Source organism: Vipera ursinii, assembly GCF_947247035.1.
Source record: "Vipera ursinii genome assembly, chromosome: 3".
Classification (NCBI taxonomy): domain Eukaryota; kingdom Metazoa; phylum Chordata; class Lepidosauria; order Squamata; family Viperidae; genus Vipera; species Vipera ursinii.
The window spans coordinates 42,047,329-42,069,877 of record NC_139516.1 but is presented as its reverse complement, the minus strand read 5'-3'; the positions used below and the strand labels follow the sequence as shown (position 1 = coordinate 42,069,877).

Below are 22,549 nucleotides of genomic sequence, written 5' to 3'. Positions count from 1 at the left end.
ACTATCTGTGATAGAAGCCCTTTTGGAAAAAAAACAGTTTCTATTAATTGATCAAGGATTTTGGGGACCAAGGGACAGTTTTATCTTTTCTTAATGAACAGAAATGCCATTGTTGGATTATTGTTTTTTTAAAGTAATTTTTGCTGTTCTGTTACATGTATACAGAGTAATCCTTTGTTGTATCAGTTTTTAATCTTATTTTAAATTAACATTTCGGTTCTTGCTTCATGATAGCTTTGTTGCTGCTTTCTTTTCTACATCCAGTGCTGTAATTCTTGCTCCTAGAACACTGATTTCAAATGGTGCTAGATACAGAGATGGAAAAATCTAAGCCACCATGTGAAACCAGCTTCCAGAGGAAGACACATTGTTGTTTCCTTCTCCAGCATCCATGCATTTTGTAGGAGGTTGTCCTGCAAGTTTCCTAGAAGGAAATGTTTTTGTTGTTTCTGTTTCATATATACATTCAACATAATATTTAAAAACTGAGAATATTCTATCTGGTAAGGAAATATATCTAAGAAAGTAGAATAGCATTACATTATTTATTAGCATAGAAAGCTTGCATTTCCTTCTTATATGTATAACATATAAAGAGAAACACTATAGCATATTAAAATTAAGGCCCATTAACTGTGTCCAGTAGAATGTTCTATTGTTAGAACAAATTATTCCTTCCAATGTATATTTCACAAATCTACTCTGTGGATCATATATTATCTCAAAATAAAAATGAGAAATGCTGCTAGGGGACATAATACAATCTTCTGCTTAAGGCAAAAATCTAAATTGAAACATTCCCAAAAATGGCTGACTAGCTTCAAGTTAAACATACACTTAAGGGGAGCTACCCCACCTACAGTGAATTGGTTCCCAGAATGGACCTCAAAAGTTCGGAGAGTATAAAAGAGAAACAATCATTTTTAATCCTCCTCAAGTTACTGCTCTTCCAGAGGTATTTTGGATCCACACCTCTCCCCTGTCCTGCTCCCAAATCCTACCAGAAGCATTAACATTTCTGACAAGGACCACAACAGAAAGTGGCAACTTTGTCCTTAACAGTGTGATGTTAAGCACATGATGGAATTACCACCTCACTTCTGTTGCGGTTGTTAAATGAAAACCAACCTATGGTCATTAAGCGAGACAAAACTGCGACTTGCATTTCATTGCCAGCTTTTCTATTGATTCTCTTTGTTGAAAGCCAACTGTAATCACATGACTATGGGGCGCTGTACTGGTTGCAAATGCTGCTGGTTGGGAAGCGCCTGAGTCTCAATCATGTGACCACAGGGATACCACAATGCTCATTAAGTACAAGACCACCATCATAACTTTAAATAGATACTAAACAGGGTAGTTGTTAAGTAAGGACTACCTGTACATCAAAACTATTCCTATAGCACTTACCATTTGGTTATCTCTTGTAGTAAGCCACAAACATCTAACCAAACTACTTTCTTGAAGTTTTGACTTTGTTCATCATAATCATCTTTTTTAATTCTTCTGTAGTTCTTTTACTGAAAAAAATGAAGAAACATTGATGCCAATTCAGATAAGCATAACACATTATTTTGATAGCTTCCCATCTTTATTTCTTATTCAAATTATTCTGTCTCTTTTATAGTTTTTATATTCTAGATCAGATTTTTTTTCTTGTTTTTCTTTTTTAGGTATTAAAATCATATCTGGATCTTTTTTTTTCTACTTATTGGATTGTTGGTTGCATTTAATATTAAAGATCCTCCTGTGTTTTGGAGGATTTTACATAACATTCAATTTTTCTTTTAATTTTAGGACCAATCTAATCTTATGAAATACTCATACAATCTTTCTACTAATGTTTTGTCTTAATTTCCTTTTCTTATTATGCCTTTCACTATTTTTTGGTTTTTTATAAAAAAAAAAGTTCCATTCAATTGTGTCTGATTCTTGGAGATTGCAGTGTTCTTGGCAAGTTTTTTTTAGAAGTGGTCTACCATTGTCTCCTTCCTAGAGCTGAGTTAACATGATTGGCCCAAGGTTATGCAACTGGCTTTGTGCCTCAGACAAGACTGGAACTCATGGTCTCCCAGTTTCTAGCTTGATGGCTTAACCATTATACTGTACTATACTGGATCTTACACAATCAAGGTAAAGGTAAAGGTTCCCCCGCACATGCGTGCTAGTCGTTTCCAACTCTAGGGGCCAGTGCTCATCTCCGTTTCAAAGCCGAAGAGTCAGTGCTTGTCCGAGGACGTCTCTGTGGTCATTTGGCCGGTATGACTAGACGCCAAAGGCGCACGGAACACTGTTACCTTCCCACAGTAGTGATCCCTATTTTTCTACTTGCATTTTTATGTGCTTTCGAACTGCTAGGTTGGCAGAAACTGGGACGAGTAACAGGCACTCACTCTGTTACGCGGCACTCGGGATTTGACCCGCCAAACTGCTGATCTTCTGATCGACAAGCCCAGCGTCCTAACCCACTGAGCCACCGCATCCCTGTATACAATAAATACATTAATGCAAATAGGTTATTTGTTCACTAGTTTTTCAGAATGCTTATTTGGCTGGGTAGATTTTCTCAGAATTAGTGCCAAAGTGATTTTCTTCATAAACCTTCCTTCCTCTAACATGCTTTAGGTAGGCATTTGTGTAATTCATTCCACATAGAAAGTTTACAATTTGGACATATTTTTGAAATATTCTTGTCCCTCAGTTATATGCTTTCCTTTTATTTCTAGCCTTCTACAGCTTCTTTTCCCTCAAGTTTTCTTATTCAGCACTATCCTCATCTAACCCCTCATTTTTCTTCCTTGTGGAATTTTGCATATCTCCATCTGTTCCTTTCATTGTCCCATAATTCCTTTTTTAAAAAAAAAAAGCAATCATTTTTGAATAACAAAGGCATTATTTTTATTTTTGCTTTTTCTAGGTGATATTTTTTGTCTACATCAACATTTAGCATCTTCTTTCTTCTTTTGTGCATCACATTTATTTAGATTGGAAGTTTGGAAGCATTAATAAATTTCATTACTAGTTAGAATATTTAGATATTAAATTCTCTTCATTGTAACATTTTCTCCAAGATTTTGGAATTAATAATTACCTGATCTTTACTGAATAGTATCAAACTACTCTTTCTGAACTAGACCACCATACATGTGAAGTTTGCCTCAGCTTTCAGCTTACTCTCATTCTCACTTTATTGGTCTTCAATGTGTATGAAGGATTTGGGCAGTTATTATAATACAACTTGAAAATACAACTGTAGTATAATTTAATTCTTGTGGGTAGGTGATCTAAATGGGCCCTATCCAACAAAATGAGTTTCAACATGGAGAAAAGCAGAGTCCTACACTTAGGAAAGAAAAACCAAAGGCAAATATACAGTTTGGGTGAGACCCAGCTTAAAAATAGTAACTGTGAGAGGGACCTTAGAGTCCTAATGGACGACCACTTGACTATGAGCCAGCAGTGTGCAGCAGAACCAAAAAAAGCTAATACAATCCTGGGTTGTATAAACAGAGGCATAGAATCAAGATCACACGAAGTACTAGTATCGCTTTACAAAGCCCTAGTAAGACCACACCTGGAATACTGCAGCCAATTCTGGTCACCATATTACAAAAAAGATGTTGAGACTTTGGAAAAAAATCAGAGAACAACAACTAGGATGATCAAAGGCCTGAAGGCTAAAATATACGAAGAACGGCTGCGGGACTTGGGTTTGGCTAGTCTAAAGAAAAGAAGAAACAGGGGAGGCATGATAGCAGTGTTTCAGTATCTGAGGCGCTGCCACAAGGCAAAAGGGGTCAGGTACTTCATCAAAGCACCAGAGGAAAGGACAAGAAACAATGGTTGGAAACTGATCATGGAGAGAAGCAACCTGTAATTAAGGAAAAACTTCCTGACAGTGAGGACAATCAACCAGTGGAAAAGCTTTCCCCAGAAATTGTGGAAGCTCCATTCCTGGAGATTTTTAAGAAAAGACTAAACAATCACCTGTCCGAGATAGTGTAGGTTCTCTATTCTATGGTAAATGCTAAATAATTATTTCTTTTAAATTAAAAAAATTAAATAACTAGTATTGTTACTTTTATTCTGTGTAAAGCCTTCAGAACTGATATTTTGCAGTATGTAGGAGTATGTATGATGTACCTATTTTCAAATAATTAAACCATATCTGCAGAATGTATCAACTACACTGCTTTTACTTTTACATACAAACTATTGCGAAGTAACATTATTGCTTTTTAGTAATCTTTTCAATTTTGGAAATCAACTCTGAAGAATACTATACTGGTATGCAGAATAAAGATTTTTTAAATAAGGTGATCAATGTAAGTTAAAACGACCAATTTGTTGAGTGTTCACAGAAGTAAAATCACTTCATTATTTCTGGGCAACCTATTTTGCACTTGAAGGCCAGTTTTCTCAAGAATACTACATACTGCTCTTTTGGATCATGTCTGGGGCAGTTATGATTGGAATTGAAGTTGGACAAACTGTGCCATCAGACACTCAACTAGTATACTGAACATTTGGAAGAAAATGTTTTAGAAGGGAATTACTATGTCACTATTATTATTTATTTAGCATCTGATAAGAACATGACAGAAGAGAAGTAGACATATACTATGTCAGTAAATTGCTCACAAATAAGAAATTATATTTTAGGAATTAGGAGATTTGGGATTTGGTCTTCACCACATATATTTTCTTGATAGGAACATTTCAATGGATCAGATCTAACCTTCCCCAAATGCTCTAATTTTCTAAGGCAAATTAGCACACTCAAGCCGTTACAAATAGTCCTTGCTTACTGACTGCCTTGTTTACTGACTATTTGAAATCATAACTCTGTAAAAAAAACCAGGTTTGTGACCAATTCTTGCTTTTACAGTTCTCACAGTGTCCTGCAGTCACATGATCACCACTGTCATGCTTCTCAAACCATTTGCAACAAGCAGAATTAATGGAGAATGTGAAAGTAAAATTGTAAGTCTTAGTCATTTGATGTTTTGGTTAATAACTGAATGGGAAGTGATGTTGTAAGACTTGTGGTCACATGATTTTTCACTCAGTAATGGCAGTGCTTAGCAACAGAGTTGCCAGTCCCAATTGAGATTGCTAAGCAAGGACCACCTGTATTGTGAATTAATATAAGTTAAAATATTATTACACAATGATTACTTTTAATGATAGCATATATCTACCTGGCTTATTAAAAATTACATTCTTTAAAATATGGATATATAACCCACTATGCTGTGATTGCTGTCAAAGCAAATTAGTGTGATACCAGTAATAATTGTGCTCAAGTGCTTGCTAATAAATTCCTTGATTTTCTTCTCAAAAGAGCAAGAATGTTACATTCTTCAGTCCAGCTAAATGTAATTTTCCCAACATATTTATTTAGAGTCCTAAGTAAAAAATATTTAACCCTTGATCAGTGTATTCTACTTTTATGCTTTAAAGTTTACTTATTGAAAAGGGAAAGAATGGAAGCCCAGTGAAAAACAGTATGAATGCTCCCACAAATCTGCAACACAAAGCCATTATACAAAGAACTGACTTTTTGTTTCATAACATAAAGAAATCTTTTGAATTTATGCAGCCTGAGAAGATATGAACACAAAAAGAAATGCTTGGTTCTTAAGAAGACATCTTAACTGCTGCCTTGAATGGGCTACCTTGAATTTATATGCTGCACTGAAGTGCAAACTATAAAGAAAGACATTTAAATGTATGTAAATAAATGTATTAGGAAAGTGGCTTTAAACTTATGGGCATGAAACATTCCTCTCACAGTGGAAAGCTTTTATCAAGTTCCTTGTCAATCCTGGAATAAACTCATTTGCAGATTCTATTTAAAAGGAACATTCTTGAGACAGATGGTCTTTTAAAAGAACCAAACAATATCTGTGAAAAGTGTTCACATCAAAAGCTATTGTTAATAACTAATCATTTTACTTGTAATAAACACAACAGGCTGCCTCCATCCCCCTCCCTGAGTCCTTTTAAGGACATGTAAAATGTCAACATGAACAGTACAATGATGCCTCCTGCAACATATGCAAATCATCATGCTGCCACGCAAGATGTTTTGCAACAGCTAATATGTACTACTTTTTTTTTCTTTAATTGAAACTGGACCAACTGAAAAAGTTATGAAACAGTATATTTTCTGTTCACTTGTTTGTGGCTAAAATGTCACAAGCCATGAGGAAAACTGAAACAAAAACTTATCTAATTTTCCATATTTGCCTTTTGGGATTTTCACTAAATCTTTTAAAAAAGAAAAGACTGCTCAGCAGAAATGGCAACGTAGAATAATCAACGATCCAGACTGAGTATCTCTCATGGATTACAATGTCCTATGTTGGAATTCTACTCTAAAGCTGCTCTGCTGTTCCTATTGGCTATGTAGTAGGCTGGTTATTAATTGTACTACTCCATTTATTCCTAAGATGATGTTTAAGATTGTTATATATTGTTTGGGTCCAATTCTGATGTCATATTGCTAAAGTGAGTCATAGGTAGATAATATGGGAAATATGTTGGAAATAAGACAAGACGGGTTGAAGGTTGAAAAAGTACATAAGCAATTTTGCAGACAACTTATTTTTAATTTTGGAAAATTCTATGGATGGAATAGATAAATTATTGGAGAAATTAAGAATTTGGTGTGCTAGTTGATGTTAAGATTAATAATGAGAAAACAAAAATGTTTACCAAAAATATTAGTAAAAGAATTGATTGCAAAAACAATGTTTCAGACTGATTTTTTTTTAAAAAGATTCATGGAGGATTGGCTTTGTATATGGTAACTACAGCAAGACTTTATATGTACGAAGTTGGAGAAATTCCTACAACTGAGGAATGGATTGTAAAAATGGGAAAATTTGCAGAATATGTAAGACCTAGTTAACCAGGGATAAAACAACAAATACTTTTTATAAAAAACTGGAAACCTTTTACGGACTTTTTGCTGAAAATGAAAAAAAAGAAATGGCAATTTTTGGATGTGCTGATTAAATGGGTTGATAGAAAGGAACTATATGATCTAGTCCTAGAAAGAGGGAGGGATAATATATTGGTTTGTAACTGCTGTAAAGAAGATTGGAAATTGCTTTAATTAACTTTTCTTTTTTTCTTTATTTTGTTTCTCAATTTTTCTTTTAACTCTTCTTTATATATATTATGTTTATATTCATGTAAACATTACTTATGTACACACACACACACACACACCAGATTTTGTTCAGATAGAAGTAGTGATGTATAAGCATTGTGCTTTTTACTAGGGTAGTTCTTTAAAACAGGATAGATGAATGTCCGCTGAGATTCCCTATAAAGATGGCCACAAAGAAGCATTAGTTTTAGGGATTCTACAGAACTCTCCCCACATATATGGGTATAAATGCTGCTGAAAAGGAAAATTTGCTTTTCAAAAACGAGGAGGGTAGTGCATCCAACTTGGTCAGAGTGAGGATCCAATGAAATTTCAGAAATAGAACAAGCAGAGAAAAGATGTTGACCCATGTACATATGAGAAAAATCCATGACCTGGAAGTTGGGTATTAGGCATAGACTGATTTGAAAATCAGTATTCCAGATCTTTGCTTAAGATGACTAGTTTTTTGATAATTTATTACAAGTTATTTTTTTAGGCAAAAGAAAGCCTAAACGATCAATTCCTTCTCCTTCCCATCTGGGAGAGTGACAAGCTTAAATCATTGCATATAGCAAAGCTGCCATTGAACAATCAAATCCAGAAAAAATCCCTTATGCATCCCCATGGAAGAGGCAGAAAGACAATGGAAAGACCTGGGTTCTAGTTCATCCTCAGCCACGGCACTGGGCCAGCCAAAACTAACTCATAGGTTGCTGGGATAAAAGCAGGAGGTTGTTTTCAGCTACTGAACAGAAAGGAGGGATATAAGCCTTATAAATATATAAACAAGCAAACAGTTGTCATGATTTGATTCTCATAGCCACATAAATACACATATGATACTTTGTGGTACCATGATGAACAAAGAGATTGAAAACAATTGCAGAAACCATGTTCTATATGCTTTCCTTACCTAGTTCACTATATTTTTTCTTATATACAAATCTATTCTAAGAATACAATATAAAGGGAAACAAGCAAAACAAGACATCAAACAACAGCCAAATTCTAACTTGTGTAATATCTCTTGAGGAAGTAGTAAAAAATCAGATTACACTGAATTTAATTGAATCCTGATTACTGCATCACAGCAGTTTTCTTTGTATTGTGATATATCCAATATCTAAGAAGTACAGAACTGTAACCACTCACCAAATAACTATATTTGTTATTATTTTCATTTGAAAAATAAAAAGCCAACCAGCAGCTTGCATATGAAGAAGATCCTAGGGTTGTTCTTGTGGGTAAAAATGGGTGCTTGCTTTGAGTTCCTCAATGAAAGGTAGAAGTAAATTCAAAGTATGCTTGCCAATTGCTTCTAAATACCACACCTTTCCATTTATTATTATTTTAAAAGTGAAATAAAAACAAACAACCAAAGCTAGTCTGGTGTAGTGGTTGTTGACCTAGAAATCAGGAACTTACCTTATTAGGCAGACAAAATTGGCTGAATTATTTTGGGCCAGTCACTCTGTCTCAGCCCATCCCAACTCATGAGATTATTGTTTTGGGAAAAACAATATTGGTACGTTCACTGTATTGGTATGTTCACTGCCTTGAGTTGTATATGAAAAAATGTGGAATAAAAAAGAAACTAAAAAAAGATACTTAATAAATACAGTAAACCAGGAACAGAGATCCTGAGAAATCTCATAAGAGACATCTATAGGTAAATATAAGTTCTCAGACACTATTTTGTCTAACCGCATCATAATTTACTCATTGATACAATCTATATCTTATCCTAGACTTGTTAGATTCCAATAATTCCAGGCTTAACAGATAAACTTTCACATAATGTCCAAAAAAGTATATACAGATTTTTTTATAATATATATTAGATTACAGCCACACACACATATATATACATACATATATACATACATACATACATATACAGGCAACAGATTTTAGTAACTCTTCTTATAGTCCATTAAAACATGATCTTGTTGAGTCCATGTTTTGAACTTCTTTCAGAAAGGTATTTGTATATTTAATGTTTAGGGCTACATATTGTTTTCGTCTCTTTTTTCTGCTTTTAATGTTTACACATATTTGAAGTTCACTGGATTTTATTTTTGTTTTATGTTGGTTATATACAGTAAATCACTTGAGATCATTCTGTTATACAATGCTAATACATTGGATGAATAAAGAACTACATTAAGATGATATTGCTAGTTACCAGCTTTGCATGTTCCACATCATACCAAGTATCCTGGCAACGTCGTATGAGTGGAAAATCAAGCGGTTATTATCCTATATGATTAAAAAACAAATTTATGCTACATACAATTGTTCCATCTATTTCTTGCCTTTACAATCCTAAAACCATATTAAGTTCTTTAAACAGAACATACAGTACAAAACGTCAGTATCTCTCTTCATACAATGGAGACTGTACCCAAGACATCAGAGTAAATACTGCTTTTCTACGTTGTGAAAAATCAAAACATTGGCCTTACAGCACTTTAGATGTTTCTGACATATCTGCCATTTTTATTTTTTATTAATAAAATAAAAATATGCCAATGCAATTAGAATATATCACAGGATTATAAATCTATATTATTTTCTGAATAATCAAACCTTCTAGATTATGGTTTACATACATGCACGTGTATAACAGTAGTGAATTTTTGCCACCTGAGAAGCAAAACGCCTCATTTGAAAAAAATATGTATGTATGCATTGAGTAGTGAGTACTGGAATTTCCCTAAATAATATAAATACATGAAAACTGTCTGAACTGGCAGATTTTTCTTAGTAAAAAGAGAGAGATGAGAAAATTATTTCTATTGATAATAACACTCTCTTGATCGCAAGTCACATATAGGTAGCCCTAGATTTATGACTGTAATAGAGTCTGCCCATTACAGTCGTAAGTTGTGATGGCTGTAAATCAGGTCACCAATGTGACTGACCCAATTTTATGATTTTTTTTGTGATAGCTGTTAAGCAAAGCAATGATTTTGCCAAAAATTGGAAGTAAAAGCTGGTTTTTGGCAACTGGCTGCAAATGCAGGCCAGCTATTGAGCACCTGGAATGTAGTCACATGATAGAAGGGCACTGGAATTTCAGAACTGGGTTATAAGTACCCACAGTGTAGTCTGTCATAACTTCACATGGTAAGAGAATAGTCGTAAGTCAGAGACTACCTGTAGTAGAAAGTCCTGGATATCCATATTAGAAGAGAATATGTTCAGATGCATGTTCTTCTCCTGGCACTTTCAAGTATGAGGATGCAGACCATAGTAATACAAAAGATGGAGTTCTATATTGTGATAACCATCTCTGTAAAAAAAAATAGACCTAAAAAGATTAACAAGAAATTTGTTAGAAGAGTTAGTATACTTAGAGAAGCAGAAGAAACATATAAAAAATAGCATAGTGGGAAAATCCTATTCTAAAATATAGACCTAAAGAAAGATTTAGGAGGCACTAAAACTTTGACAGTGATTGCAGATAAATTGAGGAAGCAGAAAAGGATGCAGGTGTGGAATGAAAAACTGAATTTATTATATTATAGCGTTATAACCCTGAAGTAATTAAGCTGGGTTGGGGAAAAATGCTAAAAAAAGTTGTAAGATTTTATGGTTCCATGTTTTCAACTTTACAAACAAAAATATATTTCATTCTTTCAAAATCTAATAGTGTAGAATGGTGTTTTTTTAACTCATATGCTATTTCCTCAGGGGTCCTCAGGGGTCGGTTCTCTCGCCTCTCCTGTTCAACATCTACATGAAACCGCTGGGTGAGATCATTCGTGGTTTTGGAGTTGGGTATCATCAATATGCCGATGATACCCAACTTTTCATTTCGACCCCAAACCAACCCCAGTGATGCCCTCGCTGTGATGTCCCGTTGCCTGGAGGCGGTTCGGGTCTGGATGGGGAGGAACAGACTTCAACTCAACCCTGACAAGACTGAGTGGCTGTACATTCCGGCATTCCGGGACATTCAAAATGTTCCATCGCTTTCTATGGGGGGTGAGTCTTTACCCCCCGTGGATAGGGCTCACAACTTGGGAGTCGTCCTAGATTCACGGCTTACCTTAGAAGATCATATAGTAGCCGTGACTAGGGGGGCTTTCGCTCAGGTTCGCCTGGTGCATCAGTTGCGGCCCTATCTAGACCGGGATGCCCTGTGTACGGTCACTCATGCGCTTGTGACCTCTCGTCTTGACTATTGCAATGCTCTCTACATGGGGCTTCCCTTGAAGACCACTCGGAGGCTCCAACTGGTACAGAATGCGGCCGCGAGAGTTGTCTTGGGAGTTTCCCGGTACTCCCATGTTACACCTTTGCTCCGCGAGCTGCATTGGTTAGCAGTTGTCTTCCGGGTGAGGTTCAAGGTCTTAGTGATGGTTTTTAAGTCCTTACATGGCATGGGTCCGGAATACCTCGGGGACCACCTGCTGCCGGCGTCGACTCCACCCTGTGCGTTCCCACAGAGAGGGCCTCCTCAGGGTGCCTCCGGTCAGAGAATGCCGGCTGGTGGCCCCCAGGGGGAGGGCCTTCTCTGTGGGCGCCCCGGCTTTGTGGAATCAACTGCCGGTTGAGCTCCGGATGGCACCGGATCTCTGCTCCTTCCGGCGTGGGTTAAAGACCCATTTATTCGAACAAGCTGGCCTGGCCTGACGGGGAGTTAACTCAGGGTTTTAATATTTGTATATTTTTACCGTTTTATTTTGGGCAATAATTTAATTTTTTTTTAACTTTTGTACTTTTGTATTTTTATTATATGCCCTGTTCACCGCCCTGAGTCCTTCGGGAGAAGGGCGGTATAAAAATTTAATAAACTTAAACTTAACTTAAACTTATTTACCTCAGCAATTCTATTATATTTTCCATCATAATTCCTCCTTTAAACTTTTCCTTTACTATTTCATATTTCCTGTTGTAACAATTGTCCTGAATATTTTCCTGTTTTATTGTCCAAAAAACAGAAAAACAACCAAATCGATTGTATTTCATGGAAGCATGAACAGCATATACAACAGCACAAATGGCACTTTAGCTCATTTTTCTTCTACTGTTCCTATGGGGTATACTCATTCTTAATACTTAGGGCCATGCAGAAATTCAGTGTTTTGTTTTGCAGCAAAGCTAGGGAGAACTTTTGAAGAAGATACACATGATATCCAGAAACTGTATTAATTTCCAACAAAACGTCATCCTGGCAAATTTACTACAAAGTTAATATTTTCTTTTTGATATACTCATCATGGAGAACTATTTTTCTATGATGATTTCCTGGAAAGGTAGGCATGATTAATGTAACATTATACAAACATTCTTAACAAACCTTTTGTGGGTTTTCCAAAAGTTTTTGCAATAGATGATTCAATGAGCTTGAATCTACATAGCAAAAAAGACATGAGCTAGGCAATAATCTTATGTATCAGTGGTTTAATTTAGATAGTATGCTAAATTAGGATATAGTGGTATTAGACCTCTGTGGGCCGCAGAAATATCTGTGCTGAGAAGCTTTGAAAGATTTAGCTTGCTTCTATCTATCATCTAATTGGTCGCCCATCCTATCACAGGGAAACTCTGGGCAGCTTAGTACTGGGATAGGAGTAGTACTTAGTAGATTGGTTAGTATTGGGGTGGGAGACATCTGCGAATACCAAGGCTGTAAGCTAACCCAGAATTTATTTATTTATTTATTAAATTTTTATACCGCCCTTCTCCCGAAGGACTCAGGGCGGTGTACAGGGCAATAAATAACAAAATGTAAATACAAAAGTTAAAAAAGAGTTAAAAAGAATTAAATAATTATGCCCAATATAATACAATAATAAAAGTGTGTTAAAACTAAATCCAACCCCAAACCCATCAGACCAGGCCAGATTGTTCAAATAAATAAGTTTTTAAATTGTGCCGGAAGGAGCGAAGGTCGGGAGTCGACCTCTGCCCTCCTGCCAACACCGACTGCGAACGCCCCAGAAGGTAGGAGGAGAACCACTGAAGAACTGTGCCTCCCACTCCCAACCCCCTGAGGCGCCGCAGCAGGATACCATGGTCGATGGTATCGAAAGCCGCTGAGAGGTCTAATAGGACTAGGACAGAGGAACAGCCCCTGTCCCGAGCCCGCCAGAGATCATTCACCAGTGCGACCAATGCCGTCTCCGTGCTGTACCCAGACCTGAAGCCTGATTGGTACGGGTCTAGATAATCAGCTTCCTCCAAGAACAGAGGGAGCTGATGCGCCACCACGCCACCATGCGCCAAGCACAAATCAAATCAATAAAGGAGAATAGTGAAATGAGGGATTCTTGGTGCTCTCTGAGCTTGCTTGTTTTTCTTGCAGATGTTTCATTACGCAAACTAGGTAACATAATCAGTGCTGTAAGGAATACGGTTCGCTGTCAGCTTATATTCCAGTGGCTTGGCTCTCAGTGTTGGTGGGGGGTGGTCTTAGAAGTTCTTTGGTTGGGCTCTTTACTGTTGGCTTCTTTGGCAGTTTCTTGATTGGGGTATTGCTTACTTGATTTTGTACTGATGATGTTACCTAGTTTGGGTAATGAAACATCTGCAAGAAAACAAGTTCAGGGACCACCAAGGAACCCTCAAATCAAATCAAATCAAATCAAATCACAAGACTAGCATAGATCAGCATAATTTGAAAAAATATCACAGAAGACAATGGCAAACACTTCAAAGAAAACTGCACAACTGTATCTATGAAGTTATCAGGAATCTACCTTGACTTGTAGCTATATGTAATATTATTTATCTGGAAATAATAAAGTGCAGTGCACAAATAAAATAAAAAATTCAGGAACAGCCTCGTGTAACATATATTCCAAATGAAATGTAAGTAGGTATACCCGAACCTTTGAACTGAGTCCTCAATGGAAAGGAGGGAAAGAGAGGCTGTTGAACCAATGAGTTCCTTTTTGCCTGAAAAATCAAGGCAAATTAATGGTAAAGATTGGAGATGGAGAACATAGCAAAAGTGCAAGCAAAAGTTTCTTGGAAATTACAACTTCCTTGAGAGTTAGTGACTGTTCCCTTGGAGACTTAAACTCCATTAGCAGTTAATGTATTATAGACTTTAGATTATCCTCTTCCTATATAAAACCCTCTGTTCAAGAGCAAATGTGTTACTGGAAACAAAATCTATACATTTTGTACTTATGACCAAGCATCTTGCATCCTGTGCCTTGACTCACTAAGTCCTTGGCCTTTCAACTTGACCTTATTTCTCTTTGCATCCCTCAGAATTTAACATGGATTATTTACTGGCTTAGTTTACTCAATTGCTTTTTGACTACCCCTTTGCTTGATCCACATACTGCAAACAGACATAGTGCGGGACAAAATTCAAATGTGCAAATTTCAAAAGAGATAATTCTGATAGGATAAATACTTGGAGAAGTTAGCTTTTCACCTTCAATAAATCTAAACAATATCAGATAGCAATCTTAAATTCTCTCCATCATTACATCCACCTTCACAAGCTGGGAAAGACAGGTGTTTAACAGCCATAGTGGAACCAACATTCTCAACTACAACTACAGCAGGGACTTTAGCTTGGACTCAACCTAGATGTTAATCTGATTAATTTATTAACACTGACAAAAACTTAATCCTTTTCTGCAAATCCAATATTAACAATTTACAGCTATTCAGAATATCTTCATGACTATCAGACCCATCTCCACATCTGACGTTTTGACATTTGGTAGAATCATCTCATCTATTTTATCAAATGGAAAATATTTAATCTGTTTATCTGTGATTGCATTGTGAATGGTTATTTGTCTATTATTAACCAACAGCACTTTCAAGCTCAAAGGGAACCAATATATTGTTACAATAGATTGTATGGAAAAAGGTCTGAAAATAAATGATAGTGAAATGAATTACTTCTTCCCATATAATGCACAGAATGGAAAAATGTATCAATTTCTAATCAATTGAATTATTGAATAATTATCAGCAAAGCAACTGATACTAATAGCTATCATGACAATAACACACTTGTTGTGGCCCCGACCCCCGAGCCTGTCCTACTTGAGGAAGAGGACTCTGAGGATGATGGGGAGGAACTGGCAAGGCCTCCCTCTCCGGGACCCTCCCCTCTGGCAAGGCCTCCATCTCCATCTGAAGGCTGACAGGAGCAGCCTTTGATTAGCCAGGCTGGGAGTGAGCCAGAGCAGCTGCAGCAGATGGAGAGCAGTGGAGATGAATCATGGCTAGATCCCCGAGAACGGCACAGATCCAAGCGTTTACAGCAGCGTAGGAAGAGTAGGAGGGTCAGGGATTAGCTGAGTCACTGAGCCACACCCCACAAGGTACAAAAGGGTGTGTGGCTGCTCTCAGGACTTTGTGACTAAAAATAATTTAAATCAACTTCTGGTCACATCTTCGGAAGTCTGTCGGATTTATTATCTGTTTGAAAACCTGGCCTGAATTCTTGACAACGCTTCTGTACTTCTGTTTCTGTACTGTTTGCTTGGACTCATTTTGAGTAATTGTTTGGAAGTTATCTCATTCCAGCGGACGCTTGAGGTAACGAGCCTATTTTGGCTGACTGTATTTTGCTGCCAAGGCCTTATCAGAAGGCAATTACTAAAGCCTGAGGAATTAACCCTTGCTAATTGTGCCTGCTTGTCTGTCTGTTTGTACCCCGGGGGGGGACAGAACAACACTCTAGACCAGTGGTCCCCAACCTTTGTGGCTTGGCAACCTGGATTGGGGGGGAGGGAAATTGGGTTGCATCAGTAGTAGGCCAGCGTCAAGCTGCCTGCATGTGTGTTGGCCTGCCATTCTTGCGGCCTGGTTCCTACTGGGCCACGGCCTGGGGACCCCTGCTCTAGACCATCCCTAATAAAAAGCTAACCAAAGCATACAAAAAGTTATAACAAAACTCAACTTTCCCACTCATTGGTTGGATCTATGCGTTACCTAGCTCCTTTAGGCAGTGTAGGTGGATTCTGGCAGTGTCTAGATAGACTTGAGAGGTGATTAATACGTTTTTGGGAGAGGTGGTAGTAGCAGCTGCCTTGAAGATGTGCTTACTCCTGAAGAGGCCATTTATTAGGCAATTTCTGCCTAGTGTATAATCTGTCCTTTCTGGGGATGTTTTGGGGAAACTTGAAGGATGTCAACTGCAGAGAAACTTGGATTTTTTGAATCTAGGATTCAGTTGGGCAATGGCTGGAACTTTGGGGGAGAAACCTGGAAGACAGAAGCTAGGAGGAACTGGATGGAGGGAGTTCACCCTTTCTGGTCTTATTAGACAACTCAGCTGCATTCAGACATCTACAATGGACTACTGTAAAGATTGGGGGTGGCAAACATGGTGGCTCCTTTCCTTTCTGAATGAGAAAGGAAGGATGGAAGTTGTGAAGTTATGAACAGGTGAACCCATGACTTATGCAATTTGGGATACTACAGGACTCAACAATCCCATTTTATTTAAACTCAAGGTAAAACCATTGGGAGAAGTTATCCATTAATTTCAGGTATTGATCAGTATGCTGACAATAACCCAGTACATTTCCTTGTAAGCTTTACTGGAGATGCAGAGGAGTTGGATGGATTGAACAAGCTAAAACTGAATCTCAAAACAATGGAGGCACAGTTCATGCATAAACTATTTGACTTCATTTCAGCTTCTATATTCGATCTGCACTTCCCTGAAGCAGCCAATCAGATTCAGAAGAAGTAATAGAGGGGGAACCCAATTTAACAATTCTAGACTAGCTTCACCAAGAACTATAAACTCTTATAAGTATTGGTTAATTTTTATAATGGGCAGAAAAGACAACTCCAAATATGCTTCTTACTATGGTCCCAGAAAACAAGTGTGTCCACCAAAGATCATCCATGCAGAATCAAGACTGCAGCAAATAATTTTAGATTACTGAATGTAATCTTTGACTCAGTAGTTATTCACAGTGTAAAGAATTATTTGTAGTTCTTTGCAAAATAAGAACAGATAACTGATCAAATAAGTACTAATAAAATAATATCATTAGCTGCCACAAATACCTTTGGATATAGCATATAAATTTAATAAATAAATAAATGTTTGAAATACCCCTATGTTCTATCAAACTTCTGATTACATTTACCTGAAATTATTGTTCTCTTCTGCCAGATCAGAAGAAGAGGCTGCCCAAATTTGCTTCAAATTAAGATTGGGATAAGAAATTTTAACATTTATTTTAAGAATACATATCTGCCAAACCAAGGCATAAACTGAATGTCAACTGTACTGGGTATTTTCTAGTGTATCAGGGAAACAATTTGTAATTTGCTTTGAAGTTAATATAGGATATTAACAATATAAAAGGTAATCCCTAACTCACTTGAGTTGAAAATTAATTTTATGCTTCTAGTATGTATATTAGAATGGAAGCTGTGTTGAATTAAGTATTGGATACATTCATTTGTACCTCTATGAAATTAAGCCACAGTACACATTGTAGCCAAGTAAGCAAAGAAAATGAATGATGCAGCGAAGCGAACAGAAGAAATTGTCTTGAAGGATAGGAAGAAGAGCTACTGCTATAAAGACAACCGTCAAGTCAAAGACATCTGAATATAGAGCAAAAATATAGTTCTTAATAAACATCTCAGATGCCTCCCCTAGTTCTCACAAAAATGAAGGGAGAATGGGGAGAAGTGCATTTATACTTTCAAGATTCTCTTACTATAATTTTATAATAAAGTAGTATTGAACTACATGACATGGGTTTCCTAGTCTGGTTTACCTTGAAAGACAGACACACAACAAAGAATTGATCAAAGAATCTAACTTTATTTTACAGATGGCTCTTTATTAAAGACCATATTTTCAGCAACTTTTCAAATTTGTTAGGCACTGAATGAGTGGCACTATAATAGAGGCTTAGAGTCCTAGCTGTTGCAAAAGTGATCACTATCTGTGTGCTCTACACCTGGCGTGTGGTTATGATGTTGCAGCAACCTGCAATCCCATAAATTTGTGATTTTCTTTGCTGGCTTCCAACAAAGTCAATGGGAAAGCCAGCAGGAAGTGGCCTGGCATCCATGTGATATGCTTATTTAAGGACTTATGATGATTTGCTTAATGATGGCAACCCTGCTTGCTGAAATTGCCATTGCTACATGGTGCAGTCACATGACATCAAGCTTTACAATTATGTTGTTAGAGATAGCAATTCTAGTCCCAATTCTAGTCCTTTCCAACTTCTTCTTCTTCTTCTTCTTCTTCTTCTTCTTCTTCTTCTTCTTCTTCTTCTTCTTCTTCTTCTTCTTCTTCTTCTTCTTCTTCTTCTTCTTCTTATTCTTATTATTATTATTATTATTATTATTATTATTTGCTGTTTTTAACCAAGAACTACTTGTACATTTGATTACTACTTTAAGAAAGAAATCTAATTTATATCCTGTTGTGTCTATCACTGATATCTGCAAAATTTTATTTAAAACATTCAAAAATATTTATATAAGCTGATTTCTAATCTCTGGTCTATTTTCAGTAAATTGTTTCACAAACACTGAAGCAATAAAAATAGGAAAATTTAGATTTTTGACTATTGTAACAGTAAATGTATGAACTATGGTAAAATAATTTGATTAAATAAGAATAAGCACCAAATCAGGTATTTAAGCAATATGCAGCTAAAAGAGATTTTTGAAATATTGCTATCCTAGGATCTGCAATGCAGGAGGTTCTACTGCATCCCTGATTTTTTTTTGGGGGGGGGGGGCAGGTAGACTCAATAGAAAAAAAATCAGCAAACAAAAATTACATAGAATATCTTTTTCTTTTACTGCTATCAGAGCCTTCTACCAAGAATCAGTAAACAATAATATTTCAGGAACAAATCTTTCTAAATTCAGATTAATAAGATTCATTCAGCAAAATTTTAGTATGATCACACAAGAATCCCAACAAGTATTTCTGGTTTCATATCTGAACTTTACATTTAGGCAATTCAAAATATGTTAGCTCCTTTCTTCTGTCCTTGCAAAGATTAGAGGAGTTTATCTCTTCTGAGAGCTCTATGCCTTCGTATTGCTCATGTAAGGGCTGCTGGCACCATCTTTGTGAGAATCTCCATAATATACAAAGGCTCCATAATGAAATCAAAGCCTTAAATTCAAGAAGTACTTCATCTACAGTAGATTATAGCAATAAACTATTCAGAAGTAACCTAGAGAAACTGCTGCTGAACCATGCCTGAAGTTTGTCTATGTAACAGACTAATAGCACAATTGAAGAAATAACTCCAGAGATCTGGTATTTATAAGATTCTGAAGCAATCTAGCAGTTTCATTCTGTATGTCAATCGCTGGGCTGTTTTGCATGCTCCTTATTCCTCTTAATTGGCGCCTCCGAGTTAATGTCTTACCTTATATAACATAACAACAGCATAGCCTCGATAAAATATATCTAATTTATTACATGTTGTAAGAATTGTTAAGGTCGTTCAATACACGCTCCCACATAAAATTAAACAAAATGGAATTTATTTCAGAATAGGATTGTGTTAAAAGGCCTGCACAGACTCAGATCATGAAATTCTTGCTTCCCTAGAAAACTACATTTTTACTATTCTCCAGAATTATTCTCACAAATAAAAAGGGTAAACTACAATGTTAAATTGAACTGTGAAAACCTGGCACAGCTCTTCTCTGTGTTCCTATTCATTTTGTTCTGTTGAGTCCTCTGCTTCTGCCCCCTCATCCTCCTCTTCCATAGAGATATTCATAACTCATTATATTCACAGCTATTGACAGTTACACCTAGCAACCATTTTCTGTACATCAAATAGTTATCTGTTTCGAGCTGGGTTCTTTCAAAACCAATTTAGCTTCTATTTAGTTTATCACATGCCTGTTTGTTTAAAATGCATCCCATTTCTTTTTTAAAGCTTATGATAAAGATATGATGTACTAGTGAGAAATAACACGTGCCATTTTTCATATATGAAACCCAAAACTTCTGTGGTCTAGAAGTATTCACATTCTAAAATAAAGTGGAAACTAGGCAATAGTAAACTGAGAACTGAGAAACTAAGAGCAGATACTCCATTTGATCATCTTCAAAAAGTCAAGAAGTATAGATTGGATTTTGATGTTGAGGCTCATGTATATTTAATTCTATGGAAGAATTCTACTTTAAAAACAAGTGGCAAAAGTATGGGTGGAATCTGGAAGTTACTTTAAATCAGGGATGTCAAACTGCTGGCCCACGGGCTGGACACGTCACCAGGAAACTGCACCCACCCTATTGCTGGCAATGGAGAAAAAGCTCCGATACTTGGCGCAATGTCACGTGATGTGAGTTTGACATGTCTGCCTTAAATCAATTACCGGTACTTTGTAATAATCTTTGTAAGAATTATTACAAGATCAAAATTCACTTGCCTAATTCACAAGAGTGGCACTAGTATTAGTGGAAATTAGCAAGAACATCAGGAAGCAGTTTGTGAAGTAGCCAAGGAGGGCCTTAAAAATGGTGCAACTACCTTTTAAAAAAGTTTTTTTTAAAGTTGCCTTATAGAAAGCATAGACACAGTACTTGTTGCACACAGTGGTGGCCTTGGGCATCATAGGAATAAAGGTTTTATAGTAAAAGTGCGTGACTTATGTCCCCAAGGATATACATGTTTCTACAGAGATTTGAATGCAACCTTCAAACCCTTTTCAAATTGTTATTATACTGTAAATTTTTGTCAACAAGGGAAAAATGGTTAAATATCTGGCCTTAATCATACAAAAAGAATTAAATTAATTTCAGTTACATTTAAATGAAATTGTACTGAGTTTTGTCATTATTTCAGCTCTACCCACTTTTTAAAATATGGGTCCAGTGTCCAAGTCACACAGCTTCAGTATGAAAAAAAAGTTGTACAGCTCTAAACTAGAAACTTCAAAGGCCATGGAGACAGACTGGAAGCTCTGAATGACTTTACATTTCGTTTTAAAGATTTACAAGGTATTTAAAAGCAGTTTTTCTTGAACAATAAATCCTGTCAAGGGCATTCCAACAATGTGGTTTGAAGTAAGAATATGAGGCATCAGCAGATAAATAGGCTAAGAGATATAAACAAATTAACATAGTATCAACAGATTATGATGGTTCATTTATTTCAACTTTTTCAGCTATTAAAACTTAATCAGTAAGAATTGCAAGCCTATTTTTAAACAGCATAATATAATCATTTTAAAAAGGTAAACTTTTGTATATTCATGTACCTTACCACATCTGTTTTGATGGGATTAAAGAATAGCAAATCTTATTTTACAGCAAAAGTGATGTGATGGCAGCTATCAGAAATGTCTTCAGATTCTATAGACCGTTAGAGCAACTAATTCAAGATATTACTGAAAAAGGAAGCAAAAAGGAAGTTACTTGGAACCTAGAACCAAAGAAATAGTATTTAAAATAATATTTACAATCTGCAAATTAGAACCAAATCTCAAATTAATTGATATTTTTAATTTGTAAAATCTTGGAAGCTTTTAAAAATCTCTTTTTTCAAAGGGCCAAGGTTCTCTGAAATATGGCACCAAAATAGAAATGGGATTTACCAATGTTCTCAACTACTCTCCTGTTAATTTTAACTATTGCAAGGGTGAACAAGATGGATGTTTTGTATAGCCACTTTATCCATAGATCTTTCCTTAAAAAGTTTCCAAGTTAGTCAGAACCATTTATTTATTAATTTATTATTAATTTATTTATTAATTTAATTTATATACCGCCCTTCTCCCAGGGGACTCAGGGCGGTGAACAGGGCAATACATAAAAACTAGATCTGCAAGAAGTAGTAGTGAGAATTCTCACATTTCAGTTCCTAAACATATTGTCTCAGACTACAGAATGTTATACAACACTGTTTAAGTAGAGAATAGTTTACATCTTGTAAGAAGTCTTGATATCTCATTGATTTTATAAAAGTTTAAATAATTATTTATAAAAATATTATATATTGGTTTTATTAGCCATGCTAGTGAGGATCCTTTATAACTAACATAAAATGCTTTAAATACTAATTTAAAATACGGTGAAATATAAGCGTTACTTCTAATCACAGTTAGAGCTAATACAGAATTAAAATTAACACTGGTGACCACAATTATGACTGTCCGTTCAAGTGCCTCTTTGTTTAATTCACATCAAATTAAGGCTGCTATTTCTTTTCCTTGATCTTTTGCTCTTTGAATGCTTAGACAGAGCAACAGTGGGAAGGAGAAAATCTAGGAAATCCTGTGGGTCATCAACTTATCCTGTCAAGTTTTAGACCACAAAACATGCTAATTCTTGAGTAGATCTGCAAGCATTTCTCAAAAAAATTAAAGTAAGATGCAAAAAGTTATTTTTATTCTGAAAAGTTAACCAAACTCATTTTAACAATCTTTACAATGTGCTGT

The 22,549-nt window shown here is 36.0% G+C and overlaps 1 long non-coding RNA gene across 2 annotated transcripts; it reads right to left on the bottom strand.

Annotated features, from left to right (window-relative positions):
- Window positions 1-467: 467 nt before the first annotated feature.
- Window positions 468-14,041, bottom strand: LOC310637851. 2 transcript variants are annotated; one of them, XR_014491978.1, is made up of 4 exons: window positions 14,005-14,041; window positions 9,348-10,457; window positions 8,588-8,717; window positions 468-2,484 (listed from the first exon to the last, which is right to left on the bottom strand). It is a non-coding gene; the product is annotated as an uncharacterized lncRNA (long non-coding RNA). The 2 variants fall into 2 exon arrangements; XR_014491979.1 differs by lacking the exon at window positions 14,005-14,041 and having other exon boundaries at window positions 476-2,484; window positions 9,348-10,528.
- Window positions 14,042-22,549: the final 8,508 nt, after the last annotated feature.